Raw genomic sequence first — 17,335 nt, 5'->3', positions numbered from 1 at the left:
AACAACCACGGAAAAAATAACGAAAGAGAAATAAAATAGTTCATCCGAAGAGTCCTACTGTGAACGTGTTTATTCTTCGATTTCCTAAGCCCAGGATGTAATTTTCTCACCGCCCTCTTGCAAACAAAAGTTCTGGACTGGCTGGACACTGCTAAGGCCCTTCCAAAACCCCAGGGAAATTACCAGTGGGCACTAAGTCAGGGGTTGATTTTTATGGAGTCTGAAGGGAAAATAGGCATGTTGAGAATGGGAAGAAGAGATAAAGAAAGAGAAAGAATATGACAGGTAGAAACGGAGAGATAGAGCCTTGGGAGTAATGGTGACTAATAGGTATTATTTATCCACCACTTAGTAATATAAGAGATCTTTCTTATATTACCTCAGCTGATGCCTCTGTGACATCTACTTGTTAATAATACCAAACACATGTGGTATGTTTCCTGTGTGCTGTCGTGCCTGACATCCTCCCCTTCCTCCTATCGCACGTATGGGCAAGAATAGCCCGATCCCGTCTTACATATCAACACCCCAAGCATCAAGAGATCATTTAATCCATCCTAGGCCTCCTGGCCATGAATGGCCAGAATACATTGGAACCCAGAGTGGATTGGAATTCTTGGTCACCTAAGAGTAATGGTTTCACTCAGTCCTGAAAGCCTTGCATCGTGCTGGGCCAAGAACCATCAGCATGGACCTCCTGCTACTCTGGAGAGATGACAAGGGTGACCAGCCAGGCACTGAGGATCTTCTTCTCATGAGGGCTGGTGGCCGTGAAGGAAGTTTGGGTCTGGGTCTCTTTGACACCAGGTGCAACCCTCTGCAAAAGAAGTGGCTCAGGGACCATTGAGCGGGGAGGAGGGCGATTAGGCACGGGATTACTGCAGCTCCCAGGTGGCCTGCAGGGCCACCAGCTGCATTTACCAGAGTGATAATGCTCTACTGTCTTCTCCAGACACTGACAACTTACACCGCAAAATCAGGTGATGGACACACACCTCTGAAGGCTGCCGCATCTCCCAGTGCAAGGAGCATTCGAGGACAGAACTTAGTTGCACACTTGAAATAAAGGAGAAAGCTGCCATGTACTGATCAAGAGGAGGAGCCTGAGACAACGGCTCCCAGTTATCAGCACCGCCTGTGAGTGAGTGGCTGCAAGCTGGCTTTGTCCCATTCCTAGCAAGACAAAGGTGACTGTCCTGCTTAGCACTGTGTCTAGTGTGTCTAGGGGAGAAATAATGGTGGCCCCTTTCCATTTTACAGGCAGCCAGGCAGAGTAACCCATGTGGAAGAGCCGCCAGCATGTGTTTGGGTCTACTGCCTGGCTCTGTTAGCTGATCTAACTTTCAGTTCATGGGTTTGTTTGTTTGTTTGTTTGTTTGTTTTTTGGAAAAATCAGAGTGGAAGCTCTGAGCACACTGAGAAGGAGGAGGAGGATAGCAGAAGGTCCTTCCCCTAAATCCAGAAGGCCAGAGTCCTCCCTGTAGAGAACTGTAGCATTCTGGTGGGGAGGGAGCTTTATCAGATGGCCTTAGTGGAGGAAGCATGCAGAGACCTTTCAAGGCAAATTTCCACCCTAGCTGCACATCTGAAGCCTTTGGAGAAGTTTTGAAATTTTGATGCTCAGAGTAATCGAATCCACTCTTGAATGAAAAAAACCAAGACGGCTTGATATAAGATTTCTGGAGTTTTTAAGCACACCAAACACACAGCTCTGTCTGAGGATCGCTCCTGAGGGTAAGTGTCTCCATCCTTACAAATATCTCCCCTGCCTGATACTGGATAGCCATTTTTTTTTCCTAAGTAACATTGTTGAGACTTAGGAAATGTCTATGCTTGGTCCAAGGTTAGCTCAGAGGCATAGCACAGGTTAGTTCAGTGCTGGGGAGCCACATTCACCTATACCGAGTCACTTTCAGCTGTTGTTCTTCAAGTTGAGTCCCTGGGAGACTAGACCAGCGATTCTCAACCTGTGGGTCTCCTCTGCCCTTTGAAGGCAAAAACAACCTTTTCACAGGGGTAGTGTAAGACCACTAGAAAACCCAGACATTTACATTTACAATTTCGTAACAGTGGCAAAACCACAGTTATGAAGTAGCAATGAAAATAATTTTATGGTTGGGGGTCACCACAACACGAAGAGCTGTATTAAAGGATCACGGCGTTAGGAAGGCTGAGAACCACTGCTCTGCAGTGTGGCAGGAGATTATGGGGTCAGAAAAGCCACAGCTTGCGGGGGCAAAGAACCGTCCGCAGCCAGGGTCTTAATCAGGGAAGGAGACAGGATGAGAAAGGACAAATGGCAGCTTTGGTTTCTTTGGGAAAGATAGGTCCCCAGATAACCCTGCACCCTAGACAGTTCCCAGGGCCTATGGTTTATAAAAGTGGCATGGGACAAGTCAAGCCTGGTCACATGCATGCAGTGTCACTTTTGGAACAGCTTAGAACTACATAGTGAGCTTTAGGCTAAGAGTCAGAAAGTCCACCTAAGCCGTTGGTAGGTCTCTTAACCCGGGTCCTGTCCTGTGAACTGCAGATTAGGCGGATTAGACAGGAGACTCTCTCTTCCTGCTCATACATGCACCTGGAACCATTTTTGGCCATGGTAGGAATGGGTTCAAGCCTGGACTCAGACTGGAACATCACATGGCAATGTTTCGCTTCGATGCTTTCCTAAGACAGGCGACTCTGGCTGTGGTTGTTTTTAGTGCCATCTTCAGCCACCTCCTCCCCCTCTTCCTTCTGTCAAGTTGTCTACTGTAGAATTTGTAGAAACACTTGGCAGAGTATGTGAAGCCACCCTGACATCGCTCTGGCTGTGAATAGGATCAGAGCAGGTCACTGTTTTGAGCAAAGGAGTCAAGAATCAGTCTTCTGACCGAGGTGTCTCCCATTGCCTTGGTTAAGCTCTGGAAGTGTAAGGGCCAGCATGGTGATTTGCTGTCCCGCAGAGAAGTCTGCACTACGAGTCAAGGGATCCTTCAACCAAGTCCTCTCAATATCTGTGTATGTGTACCACGTGTCTGTGTATGTTATACCACAGGGGTCTGGTTTCTGACTCTTCATTAGAATACCTGGGCTTGCTCCTAAACTTAATAGTGTCCCCCAGAGAGCCCCCGTCATGCCTTGAAATAGTGTAAGTAAAGCAAAGCGTTTATATACTTAGCCTATCACATATCCTGGCTTTGCAATGTGGTGTATAGGAGTACCTGCTGTTTTCCCTGTGACTTCCTGGCTGACTGGAAACTGCAGTTTGCTGCTACTGCCCGGTAGCTCAAGACTATTCTACCATGAGCCACTAGCTTAGGAGAAAAAATGACAACTGGGAATACATTTTCTACTTCCAAACCACTGTGAAGGTGAAAGAAATCCTAAGGTGAATCACGGTTAAGTCGGGGACTGTAACCACAGCCCAGGCAGATCCAGATGGGTTAATTCACCAGCTCAGGTGCTAACAGCCACACAGGGATTTTAAACAACTTGCTGTGACTCTAATAGGCTGCTGGGTTTGGAAGCAGTAGCCTAGGGGAGGTCACGGAGAGGCCAGTAGTCAGCTGGAGATTTAAGGAAGGACCATTACCTGGACACTGCGATCTGAGAGGCTCTGTGGACGTAGTGACGACCCATGGGATGTAGAGGAGAGAGGAGAAGACATCTGAGCATAGAATCCCAGGAGAGCTCAAGGCAAGCACAGTGAGTGGAAGGAGGAGAGACTGCAAAAGGGACAGGACTGGGAGAGCTGGCGATGCAGGAGAAAGGCCTGAGGGATGAGTCTCCACGAGGAACATGGTAACAGGAAGTGCAACAGTGCCAGCTCCACCAAGGGGCTGATTGAAGGCTGCCATTTAAGAAAAGTCTTCACTGGAGTTGACATCTAAGAAGCCCTGGGCTGCCTTAGCCGGGTCGTTGTGACCATCTCCTTTTCATCCCACAGGATGCACAAAAGGACTCTAACTGGTACTTTGTTTGAGTTTTAAAATACGGACTGCCTCAGGAATCCGCATGTCATCCTCGTGCAGGGGCCATGTTAAGCTTCCGTGTATTATTTTGGTTCCAGCGCGTCTGCCAAAGTGAGCACTGGCTGTTCATTTTGATGCTTAACTTGAAACGGGGTACACACACACACACACACACACACACACACACACACACACACACACAAACTAGTGCAGAAGACACTATGCACTGGAGGAAAGCCAAACCCACACTCGCAGCCAGAATATGAAAACTATTTAAAACTCTCTGGAGGCTTCTCCTCTCGTGGCAAAAGCATCCCCTCCAGCCAGGTGGCAAGCTAAGCAAATCCAGCCGTGACTCCAGGCCACAAAAGTCAGCACCGTGGCTGCCAAAGCCTTGTGGGCCTAACAGGAAACCCACGGAGCAAAGCAACCTATGGCCTCCACCATGATGGTTTCTCTAAGGAAACTCAGAGAGCCTACAATGGGGGAAAAGAAGAAACCACAGAAACACCAAAAAAAGAAACAGAAGATCAGCCCAATGCCATTCCATGTGAGAAGGATGCTCGAAGAGTCCGCATCCCTCAGCCAGACTCTTCAGGGCAGAGGCTAGCTCTGCAAGGAGATGGGAGCCCGACGGCCATCTTGGTGTTGTCACTTCCTAGTCGGTCCTCCAGGTGACACCCACCCATTCAGCTCCTAATCTCATCCATCCTCTCAAGAGCCAGCTTGTTGAAGGGGCTGCTGGGCTGGGTCAGCAGACTACCAGGCTCTGTCTCGGCAGCTGAGCTGTGGGGGAAAAAAAAATCTGGAAGGACTCCAGTAACTGGTCTTTTCCTGGCTTGTCTTTTGGGCTAGGTGAAAACACGAGGCAGAAAATGGCAGTACCCTCACACCCTCGCGCCTGCCTCCCCGCCCAACCCCGGGTGGGTGGCTGGAAATGAACACAAGAGGGCGCTCTCTGTCTTGACCTGGGCGTAGGTTACAGGGCAAACCCTTAGGAACACTGAGTTTTTCCGTTGGCACATCGTGCTTCCTTTTTAAAAGCTGTTGCTTCCCCACCCGGACCCCGCCAATGACGACTATGCCCAGTGGCTCCCCACTGCCAGATTCCAAAATACTCTCTCTCTCTCTCTCTCTCTCTCTCTCTCTCTCTCTCTCTCTCTCTCTCTCTCTCTCTCTCCCTCCCCCATGGTCTGCAATTTTCCTCTTGCCCTGAAGCCACTGCTATGCAATTTGCACCTCACTAATTTCCTGACTGAGGCTTAATGCGGTCTGGTCACTGCTCACCCACCCACCCGGACAGCAGTGGCAGCAGTTGCTCACATCTGATTGGACGCTTATGGACTGGACACAACTCAGAAATTCAGTTTCGAAGAATCACATAGAAGGGCAGATGTTTGAGGAGCACAGAATCCCCTGGATTGAGGGCTCCTCCACACCCATGCTATGAATGGAGCTGTTTCCGAGCAAGCAAAACATCACACTTCGCTTGGTTGGAGGGGGTGTTGCTTGGCAGGATCGCGTGATTGACGCTCTTGTGGTCCAATTTGCTGCTCACTGAAGCATTAAAGCGGCAACCCTGAAGTCACTAGAAAGCCGGCAGCCTGAGCTAAGAGTGCTCGCTTCCAACCTACAAATAAAAAGCACTCTGTTGACGTTCTCATTTTGCCCGAGTTCTCAAAGCGTCTTTCACGTGGGCTTGCCAAATATGTAATGCATGGGCCCGCCAAGTACTTCTACAGGTGGCAATTAAAACAGCTGAGGTCTTCTCCCCATAATGATGGGTTGGGAAGACTATATAAGGGCTGAGGTTCTTATTTATGCTTCCTCGTTCTTAAAGGCAGAGTGGTTTAGGGGGAAATTCACTGGGGTTAGATGCCAGGTTTTGGTACAGATTAATCTGTGACCTCAGACGGCTTATTTAGACGCCTCAATTCTTGGCTTTCTAATCTGTGAAATGAAAGGTTTGACTAGATCATAGTTCGAGGGTCATTTTTGGCTAATGTTCTGGGAGCCCATTGTGTCCTTGCAATTACACGGACACTATCTGTCCTTATTTAATATCTTTTGGTCTTTTAAGAGAAAACATCCTGTCTGGAGGGAGAGATTGATTGATTAAGCACATTTTAAACAAATTATAAAGAGACATCTCTGTGAAACAAGGGCGGATGCAAGTAGGTTCTTATTCCTTCTAAGTCTCTCTGTCCCTCCCCATATCTCCCTACCTTTGTGTGTGTGTGTGTGAGTGTGTGTGTGTGAGTGTGTGTGTGTGTGAGTGTGTGTGAGTGTGTATGAGTGAGTGTGAGAGTGTGTGAGTGTGTGTGTGTGAGTGAGTGTGTGTGTGAGTGTGTGTGTGTTGTGTGAGTGTGTGTGAGTGAGTGAGTGTGTGAGTGAGAGTGTGTGAGTGTGTGTGAGTGAGTGTGTGTGAGAGTGTGTGTGAGTATGTGTGAGTGTGTGAGTGTGTGAGTGTGTGTGAGAGTGTGTGAGTGTGTGTGAGTGTGTGTGAGTGTGAGTGAGTGTGTGTGAGTGTGTGTGAGTGTATGTGAGTGTGTTGTGTGAGTGTGTGTGAGTGTGTGTGAGTGTGTGTGAGAGTGTGTGTGAGTGAGTGTGTGAGAGTGTGTGAGAGTGTGTGAGTGAGAGTGTATGTGTGTGTGTAGGTGCTCATGTATGTAAGTGCAGGTGCTGGTGGAGGCTAATACTCATTGGAACTGGAGATACAGACAGTTGTGACTTGCCCAGTGTGGGGTCAGGAACCAAATTCAGGTCCTCTGCAAAAGGCAGTGTGCACACAACTATCCCTCCAGCCCTACAATGAAATTCTTATTCTCAGATAACTGTGAATCTCCAAAAATATAAGGTGGATGTGGTGTTTACCTCCTTTGAGTGATGATGAGGGAATATAAACTCACTCTGAGTGATTGGTGACAACACACACGCCCCTGTCCCACGATGGTCCTGACACAGCTGTATTCCTCAACTGTATTACTTATAAGCTACTTCTGTCAAGTTTTCAAAATACCAATAACTCAACAGATTCTCCAAATGGATTGATTTACAGAATTGCTCAGTTTGAAACATGTGCCATTTATATGATAGTAGTAAGTCGCTCAAGGTATCTCTGGGCATTTTAAGCTTTTTCCTGTGCATGGGTGTATGCATGCATGAATGCGCGCACACACACACACACACACACACTCACACACACTCACATACACTCACACACATACACACTCATACTCACACTCACTCACACTCACACACACTCACACACATACACTCACACTCACATTCACACACTCACTCACACTCACACACACTCACACACTCACATACACTCACACACTCACATTCATACACACTCACTCACACTCACACACTCACACACTCACACATTCACACACACTCACACACATACACTCACACACTCACATTCACTCACACTCACACACTCACACATTCACACACACTCACACACATACACTCACACACTCACATTCACTCACACTCACACACTCACATTCACTCACACTCACACACTCACACTCACACTCAGACACTCACACTCACACACTCGCACACTCACATACACTCACGCACTCACATTCACACACACACACTCACACACACACAAACTCACATTCACACACACACACAAACTCACATTCACACACACACAAACTCACATTCACACACACTCACACACAAACTCACATTCACACACACTCACACACAAACTCACATTCACACACACACACTCACACACACACATAAAGAAAGAGAGAGAGCATTCAAATATATGCATTGCTTGAACTTTCTGTTAAAACCAATCAAAGCTGTCATTGGTAGCAATGGTTCCTTTGATAGCTCTGTCCACACAAGCTTCCAATCTAAGTGGCTGCCTTCTGGAAGGCACTGAGCTGCCTTGGTGGAAAGGGTGGCAGGATTTCCAGAGCTTAGTACAAAATGGAAACGGAGAGCCCTTTGTCGGGAAGCTATTGAAAAATTCAGTATGATAACAGTGGAGCACTGAACTAAGCGGGAGGCTCTCAGAGACTGCAGATTCCTGGGATCAGCCCTGCCTCCTGCCTCCCTGGCCTGCACTGCTGGCAGAGGGTTTGCTCCTGTTAGGGCAAAGAGCTGCTGAGGGCCAGGTGTCAATTGCCTAGCTAGCAGGTGCCTTGAACTAAGGATGTGAAGTAGGGGGCGGGGCTTATCTCCTAGCAGCAGAGAACAGCATCAGGACCATTAGGGACCACATCTAGTCCTCATTTACCAATGAAAACCCTGGAGCCCAGAGGGGTGCCAAGAGTCTCCCAAGTGTACAGAACAGAGCCTACCTGATAACAGCATAGCCCGCCGTCAAATTCATCAGGCCTGTAGGAGTGCAGCCCACCTCTAACAAAGGACGCTTTCTGTTGGTTTTGTTTAGAATGTCCTAATGTTCTGGGGGATCCTTTTTACTTTTCTTCTGGTGGGGTGAGGACAGCGACCTAGGGGTGGAGTGGTAAAGCACTCCTGGCCTGTCTCCTTCGGCCCTTGTCGCCATGGTGTCTTCCTTCCTCCTCAGCATTCAGCACTCCTAGCACCCCCGTATGTACCCCTCTGCCATCCTCCAGTTTAAAGGGTTGGCAATGGCTGCCAACAGTTTTCAGTCTTGGTGACAGGGAACCCTAGGGAGTTCTAGAACTGTGTGTTAAAACTGGAACCTAAGAGGGACCAGTAAGCAAACCCCTTTCTTTTCTCTTTTGCAGGACCGTGTCCAGAGACTCTCAGAGCACTGGCTCAGGAAGGAATGGCGAAGGCCCAGCCCTCTCTCCCTGGTGGTGCCAGATGCAAAGCCACCAGGTGTCCTACATAGTTACTCACTCACATCCGTGATTCTCGACTTACACACCACCCTCTTTCCACTCTGTCCACTTTGGTCAATGGCCTGTGCTCCCACTCCCTTGCCTTCCTCTCCCTCACTACCTTCCACCATGCCTGGGGCTCGAAAACCCGCTCCAGAGGCAGGATCTCATTATACAACCCAGATTGGCCTAAAACTCCTATGTAGGCCAGGATGGCCTTGGAACTTCAATTCTACTGAATGCTGGGGTCAACAGTTATGTGATTCACACCTGGCTTCACACCTGGCTTCACACTCGACCCTTTAAACCCTTTTCTTAAATGACGGACAGACAAACAGATGGGTGGACAGATGGAGGGACAGACGGACAGACAGACAAAACAATAGAACTTTTATCTTAGGGCTTCTCATCCCAGAGGGCTCTCTATTAAGCACATGGATGTTCCGGCAGACTCTGTTTCTAGCAGAATGCAGTTGAATATAGCTTTTGCTACTGGGGAATCTTTCTTAGTTGCTTCCAGGATTCCAGGGGCAAACGTGGACAGGAAACTAAAATCTGGAGCCTGGTCTGGTTCCTGGAGGCAGATTCCTGTTCCCCGCTTCAGCCAGTCTGGAACACCTCTCCTTCCTTATCACCCTAACCCACCCGGACTCCTCCCAAGAGCCCACCACTTCCAGATACATCATTCCCTAATGTCCTGGTAAATACAGTCTTAGGTTCATTAGTGTCCACTGATCTTCCACATCGTGATGTCCTATCTTCAGAGTGAGTTCTCCCACTGGTTGAGGAGTTTAGGTGGAAGGCTACCTGATGTCCCCCCCCCCCACACTGGAATGTGCTCTCTAGGACAGAGCATCTGGGTGTAGCACAAGCCACAGGGCAAGCATGCAAGTCTGTCTGGGAGCCCAGGACCCGTTGAGGACAATGGGACTTTTATTTCTTCTTGCCTCTGCTGGTAGTCTCTCTCCTGCTCTCTTTCTTGGTTGGGCTTTGGTTTAGACTTACCCTTCTGGGATTCGCTTGGTGTTTTCTTTTGCATGCCACCGGGAAAGTTTCTCTTTCCAAAGTGGACGGTACACAGATGGGTCAGTTAGTCATAGGCCCTGCCGAACCACAAGCGTTGGTGTTCAAAGGCTTCCCCAAACCAGCCTGACAGACAGAGGCCAGTCACACTCGCTTCTGGCCATTTGGAGAAGCATGATACATGACAAGCTAATCTTAAAATTACTGTTTTCTGTTGGGTTTATGAAATCTTAACTGAGTACCCTTCTCCCTACTGACCCCAAGGTTTTCACAGAACTGTCTAGAAGAAAAGTATTTTTGTGCAGGGTGTCTATTTGCTCCTCCTCTTTATGGATCGCTCACCATGTTTCCGGTCACCACAGACAGCCCTGTCCCCTTTATCTCAGTGACAAGACGAATCAAATGATGTAAAAGGCTGACTGCCCTTTAACCCAGCCAAGGATCTGTTGTTGGTTGGTTGCTAATAAAATACTAAAAAGTGTAGGAGGGAGGGAGTCTGATATCAGTGAAGGTCTTTAGGAATCCCCGAGAGATTCCAATTCTGCCTTTGCACCCTGGGTAGTTGTGGTATAACCTGTCCTCAGCTATTCCTGAGGCTAAGTGCTTGACACCATTATTTTCTGCTCAGGGGAGCTGGGGTCCCACAAATGCACTCAATCTGGACTCTGAGCCTGAAGCCTCAGCCTGGGGAGTTTTGTAGACTCACTCCGGTGGAGAGATGCAGTATGATTTGAATTTACACACAACCACCTCACATACAGGCAAGCTCATACCATACACATTCACACACAATCACCTTGAGTACAGGCAAGCTCATACCATACACATTCACACACAACCATGTCACATACAGGCAAGTTCACACTATACACAATCACACACAATCACCCCCACACAGGCAAGTTAAGACTATACACAATCACATACAACCATATCAATTACAGGCAAGTTCACACTATACACAATAACACACAGTCACCCCACATACAACTAAGTTCACACTACACACAATCACACACAATCACCCCCCACACAGGCAAGTTAAGACTATACACGATCACATACAACCATGTCACTTACAGACAAGTTCACACTATACACAGTCACCCCCCACACAGGCAAGCTCATGTTACCTGAGTGATGTCATCTACCTGAGGCCTGAGTGACTTCTTTTGGATACCAGTGCCTTCCCCTGGACTTACTTCATCATAATTAGCACCGTATGAAGTTAGTACTACTTATAGGAAGGATGTAAAGTAAAAAAAAAACCAAACAAACAGCGAAATACATTCTTTTCCCACCTCAGCACATCTTCTTCTAAAGGTGGAAGAAGGACAAGACTTTGTTTTCAGATCCCTCATTTCCAGTCATCTGGGAGCCATTCAAAGGCCATGCATTTGCTGTTGATACCGTTTATAATTTTTAGATTAACTACAGTCACATACGCATCTGTACAGTGAAACCCGTCTGGAAGGCTCAGTGGCTGAAGGCTGACACAGTTGCACCCTCACGCCACCCCCTGACATCCTGACCCAGAACCGACCACCCACACCTCCCTGATCTCCCTTTGCTGCTCCTTCTCCGTTCCAGCCCGAGGTGCCAGTCATTTCCTACTGCTGACTTCTATTCTCTAGTTTTGATGCTGATAACTGTTAACCTCTTTGTTAACAGATAAGCAGACTGTAATTCCCTCACCCACTCTTCAGCTCCTGGAAAGTCTTGCTCTTTCCATTTCAGAGCCATTAAGAATGTCCCAGGAAGGGGTTGGGGATTTAGCTCAGTGGTAGAGCGCTTGCCTACCCTGGGTTCGGTCCCCAGCTCCGAAAAAAAGAACCAAAAAAAAAAAAAAAAGAATGTCCCAGGAAGCTGATACACGGTTGTTCATAATCATTAAATCAAAGGGATATATCCCAATAGCTCAGGCTTAGAGCACAGATCATAATCATTAAATCAAAGGGATAAATCCCAATAGCTCAGGCTTAGAGCACAGAGCTTTGTAGCGAGCAGGTTTATTTCTAAGGCAAACATTGCTAAGCTAGCATGTCGTACAGTCAAACCACCCAAATCCTGATTTTAATGGTGATGCTTTCTAACGTTATGTGTGGACGCAACACTTTCCAAATGTGACCTCCAGCAGCATCCGGGATCCCCATCCTCCTTCTTTGTTGTTCCCGCACGGCTCATAGGAGGGACAAGGTTCCTTCTGCTGGTCCTTAAAGACACGAGGGATTCTGCTTATAATTTTGTCCATGAAACATTAGCTTATGAGCCCGCTTACGCAGGTCATTTAAGTCCAGGTTTAGCTCGAGAGTTAGGGGATTTAACAACTATTCCAAGAGGGTGGCTATGTATATGCATCCATTAATTAAAAATGACTTATAAAAAGAATATTGAGAGAAAAACGTAAAGTTGATATAGAACCTAAACACGGTTTGACTCATTTTGCTGACGTCATGCGGTAATTTCGGTGATGGGAGATGTGCCGCCCGGAAGCAATTCACTCCGTAGAGCGGTAGAATAAGCCTGTACAGTTAAGCCGTAATGTCCATGCTTCCAGCCACCAGTGCAATTTCCCCTCTCTCAAATTATTCATTTCCTTTTTAATAGGTCACGTCTCATTTCCTGCGATTCAGCACTGGGTCCAATACAGTTATGGATTTGAGAGGAGGAAAAGAAAGAGAGCAGACAGGAGAGAAGCTTGGAGAAATAAGATGGCCCTGTTCTTAATTTCCCAGAGCACTTTGAGTCCGAGGCTCTCCTTTGCTTGTAAAGGGCTGTGCTGAGTGTATACTCTTGTTGTTGTTGTTGTTGTTGTTGTTGTTGTTATTATTATTATTATTATATAAGTACACTGTAGCTGTCTTCAGACACACCAGAAGAGGGCATCAGATCTCATTACAGATGGTTGTGAGCCACCATGTGGTTGCTGGGATTTGAACTCAGGACCTCTGGAAGAACAGTCAGTGCTCTTAACCCCTGAGCCATCTCTCCAGCCCTGAGTTTATACTCTTGAAAGAATAAGAAGCACACTGAAAAAAAAAAAAAAAAAACGCCTCTTGATGAATAGTGCTTTTGCGCATGTCAGGAGAAGGAAGTGCCACAATGTGCATTTCTCCACAAGGCCAGGGAGAATATTTTGAAAAGTAAACTCCCATGTCATATGAAAAATAGACCAGTCCCTACATCTGTCTTGAGAAGCAATAAATCACGAACAAATATTTTAATGGCTTCAAACTACAGTAAAAAAGAGAAATTGTCCATGGCAGCTAACATTCTCATTGGGAGCGTTCTTCACACTGGGTCTCTGAATTATTATCGTGCATCCACATTTATAGTTCTGATGGATTCACAGGAAAACATCACGGGACCGCAGTCCTGTTAAATGACAGACGTAGAGAAAAACCATACCAAGATGAAGAATTCAGGGTAGCAGCCAACCCCGGTTACACACTCTGCAGCCTGAGAGGCCACTTAGGATGCAGTTGACATAGACAGCTCACTCCGACTTCATTCCGTAACGTTTGTTTTGATTAAAAGCCTGTAAGATAAGCATAGCCCTCGATAAGTATTTATTTAGTAAATCAATATTGAGTCTAAATGTGGTTCAGACTCTCCCCACCTCCTCATCGGTGGTTTGGGTGGGCATAGCTTTTGGGTGTTAGGAAATCGCTGGTCTTGAAGAGAGAACTCCGCGGTTTGGATGGGATGTTTCTCTTACAGAGGATGTGTTCAACTCCCAACACCCACATTAGGTGGCTCACGACTGCCTGTAACTGTACCTCCAAAGAGTCCAGTGCTTCTGCCCTCAGAGGGCACGCTCATGCACACACACACACACACACACACACACACACACACACACACTAAAATTCTTATAGATCGTGAGTTAGAAAACCGTCATGACCTCCCGTGCTAATGAGCGGCTAAGCAATCTTTTTCTGTACAGCTCTTCAGAGAGCTGGTGTGCTCCAAGTGAGGTCTAAAGCATGTCCTTATCTACCAGCTGACACAGTAGTAGAAACCCATTTCCCTTCACTGAATGCCTCAGAAACGTATTATGCAAAATGAGGTGTTCTGCTTACCCAAAGACAGTGAGTGTGCAAAGTTCAACCTATCCATAGCTTTTGTCTCTATTCTTCTAAATGAGTAGACATTAAAAAAAATTAGACCAAGGGGCTGGAGAGATGGCTCAGTAGTTAAGAGCACTGGCTATTCTTCCAGGGCACCTGGGTTCGATTTCAGCACCCACATGACAGCTGATCCCTGACTGTAACTCTGGCTCCCAGAGATCTAGAAGCCTCCTCTGGCCTCTCTGCACACCTCTGGACACCTGCAGGTATAATACACCTAATGAAACTTTTAAAAAAATGAAAGTACACTTTTTAAAAAATGAAAGTAAAAGTGCAAAAAAAAATTTAAAAAGGGCTAGAGAAATGGCTCAGTGGTTAAGAACACTATTCTTCCAGAGGTCCTGAATTAATTTCCCGGCAACCACATGTTGGCTCACAACCGTCTGTAATGGGATCTGATGACCTCTTCTGGCGTGTCTGAAGACAGTGACAGTGTACTCGCATACATAAGTAAATAAATCTCTGAAAAAAGGAAAGTAAAATTGTATCATAGGATACATACTATTTTTCATTTCTCTCCCACATTATTATCCAATTTGGTTTTTGCTCACTGCGTTCTTTTTGAAAGTCATGTGATAGGACAGGGTTTCAGGCTTTCTTCGGAAAGGATCTCTTTCATTTGGGGGATCTACTCAGCTCTCATTTGCACACTTCATCTCATTGTGTCCCAGCACTGATCTGGATCCCAGGATGCAGATGGGCAGGAGTCTCTGCCTTCGCTGTCTTCCCTGCCTCAGTTTATCATCTACCTTTGAACCTTGAGGACCACACATTTTGGTCCCCACATTACTGGCTGAATATCTTGATTGCAAACCTTTCTCACACTGTGAGACAAACCTGAACTTCCAAAGTAGTTCTTGATCTCTCAGGTAAGATTGATAGACATTCTAGAAAACACAGATTGAGAAGCAGGAGGGTCCAGGAGGAGAATGAGAAACCACCCGTCACTGGACCATTCTAGGCATGATATTGTAGGCTTAGGGTGGGGTGCTTGGGATGTGACATGTTTTATTCAGGGCTGGAGGTGGGAAGAGAGGTTACAATTACAAAGTGTTGATCACTGATCTGAAAAGGATTCAAATTACAGACAGATTTAAAGCACTGGTTCTCACCCTTCCTAATGCTGCGACCCCTTAATACAATTCCTCATGTTGTGGTGACCCCAAACCATACAATTATTTTCGTTGCTGCTTCATAACTAATTTTGCTACTGCTAAGAATGTTAATGTAAGTATCTTTTTTTTGATGGCCTTAGGTGACCACTGTGGCCGCGGACCCACAGATTGTGAACCCCTAGCTTAAAGGAATCAACCCCAATGATGCTGTAATTAACCCAATACTGCAAAGGTTTGAGGTTGAAAAAAATCAACCAACAAAGCCACAGCACTCTGGACCTGTGTCTTCTTCTGGGACTCTGGTTACACAGTGATAAAAGGGCCCACTCGGGAATGAGTCTCGGACAGCCCCGCTCAGTGTTAGCTTTGACGTCACTTCAACTCCGTTTCTCTGGTTCGTGAATTGAGGACAGGAGGGAGGGAATGGACCTACAGTGTGCAGGTCTCGAGAAGAGGGATGAGGGAGAATTTGCTTACAAAACAGATGCTTTAGGAAAGGATCTGCCAAGGCTGGGTGAGTGTCGCTTCCTGGGTGCATGAAGGTGGGGTTGGTGCAGGCAACCCTTCCCCATCTCATACCTACCTGGCCCCAAGTCTGCCTCAGCTGTACCCAGGCTTCCCGTTGCTTGGCTGTGTGAAGCCTACAGCCCTGTATGTGACCTGAGCTGACTCCACTTAGCCCCTTCTACCAGGCAAGGCTCAGACCGTCCTAGCCTAGAGAAGGTCAAGTGGGGTTCAGGGTTTCCGCCTACCGTTGTGCTATTTATAGCTGTCGTTGCCTTCGTTTTTCTCTCAGGTCGTTAATTATGTCTTTTATCCCTCCAGTTTTCTGAAAAGAATAATTGACTCAAAGTGCCGGGGTGTCAAATATTTATGGACAGTGGTGTGTGTGGCAGTGGAAGCAGCAGAAATTAGAAGAGGCCTTAGAGAACTATAGAACCAGGAAAGCCGTGGCCAGAAGTTTCTAAGGTACCCTAGCTCCTGGGCCGCAGACAGATGTTTACAGGAATAGGGCAGTTTCCTAAGGCAGGACTGGCCTGGTATGACACAGTACCAGCATATCAGGGCCTCTTGAGGAGGAGAGTGTACACCCTTTCCAAAGCAGGCAAATGGCTCTCTTAAGGATAATTTGTAGACCCAAGAAAAACATGGTTGCAGGTTGGATTTGGCCCAGGGGTCAGCAATTGAACATTCTTGGGTGGTCCCACCCCTTCCACAGACAGAAAATAAGCAGGTCCACGGAGAGGACTCACCCCTTCAGTGACCAGATGGGCCTAGAACCCAGGTTTTCCCAGCTAGCTGGCTCAGGGTCTTCTGCTCTGGAACGGCGCTCCTCCACCCTTGCCCTCCTGAGGGGAATGCGATGACAGTTTGACTGAAAGCAAATGGTGCCTCTTCAAGCTATGCTTACTCCAAAAAAAAAGCCAGCCACAGGTTTATCTTCAGCCCGTGTGGAACAGGCCCCTTTTAAATGGCTCCAAGCTACTCACCTGCTTCCTTGCAGCTGACAAAGACCTAAACAACAAAAACAAAAACAAAAACAAAAAAACCTGGATTCCTGAATGTTTCCGGTTGCTAAAAGTCCCGCCTCAGAAGGTCCATGGGATCTAATTCCTCTTTTCTGCTCTGTGAAATGGCTGTTCTAATTTCTGTCAAAATGGATGCCACCTGCAAAAGAGGCCCTCACAGTTGATCTAGAAACATCCTAAGTTCCTGGACTTTGATTTGGTCACTGCCCCTCGAGAAGGGACTGAAGCCTGTGGGGCGTTTTCCCTGTGATTTCTGTTTGGGGTGGGTGGAATGTATCCTGGTTGTCTGCAAATGTCACTTTCTCCGGAAGTCACACGCCTAGGATGACAGCTGCCCTGGAACAGCAGCAGGAGAGACACAGGGGCCCTGAGAGACATTCTGTTGCCACATCTATCCCTACTCTGAGGCTAAGCACTCATTACTTCCCGAGGTTTTACCCCCAGGACGCTACCTCACCTCATCACCGCTGGTTTGGGAAACTATGGTTACTCCCACTGCTCTATCCCAACTGTGAGCATGAGACCATCACCAGTGGGCTTTACTCATTATTTTCTATATAGCTCAAGTTCCGGAAGTCTAGCGAGCGAGACTCTTTCTCCTCCTCCCCAGCAACCTCAGGAGGAGGCTGGGATCACCACAGCTATTGCTCACTGAATGTTGACTATTCTCCAAATATAGCGCCAAGTCCTAGAGCCTTCCTCCCTAACCCTAAGTCCCCAATTCCCTATCACCTC

The 17,335-nt window shown here is 47.2% G+C and overlaps 1 long non-coding RNA gene and 1 other non-coding gene across 2 annotated transcripts in view; both read right to left on the bottom strand.

Annotated features, from left to right (window-relative positions):
* Positions 1–3,971: 3,971 nt before the first annotated feature.
* On the bottom strand, positions 3,972–4,075 carry LOC120101204 (U6 spliceosomal RNA). The gene has a single exon (XR_005501592.1). It is a non-coding gene; the product is annotated as a U6 spliceosomal RNA (small nuclear RNA).
* Positions 4,076–13,031: 8,956 nt separating this feature from the next.
* The window catches only part of LOC120100680 (uncharacterized), a 51,788-nt gene continuing 47,484 nt past the window's right edge, over positions 13,032–17,335 (bottom strand). The window contains exon 3 of the long non-coding RNA XR_005500535.2: positions 13,032–13,364. This is a non-coding gene — a long non-coding RNA (uncharacterized LOC120100680). The remainder of the gene's footprint in view (positions 13,365–17,335) is intronic.

This window comes from Rattus norvegicus, chromosome 2, assembly GCF_036323735.1.
Source record: "Rattus norvegicus strain BN/NHsdMcwi chromosome 2, GRCr8, whole genome shotgun sequence".
NCBI classification, from domain to species: domain Eukaryota; kingdom Metazoa; phylum Chordata; class Mammalia; order Rodentia; family Muridae; genus Rattus; species Rattus norvegicus.
This window is presented reverse-complemented; position numbering and strand designations above follow the sequence as displayed.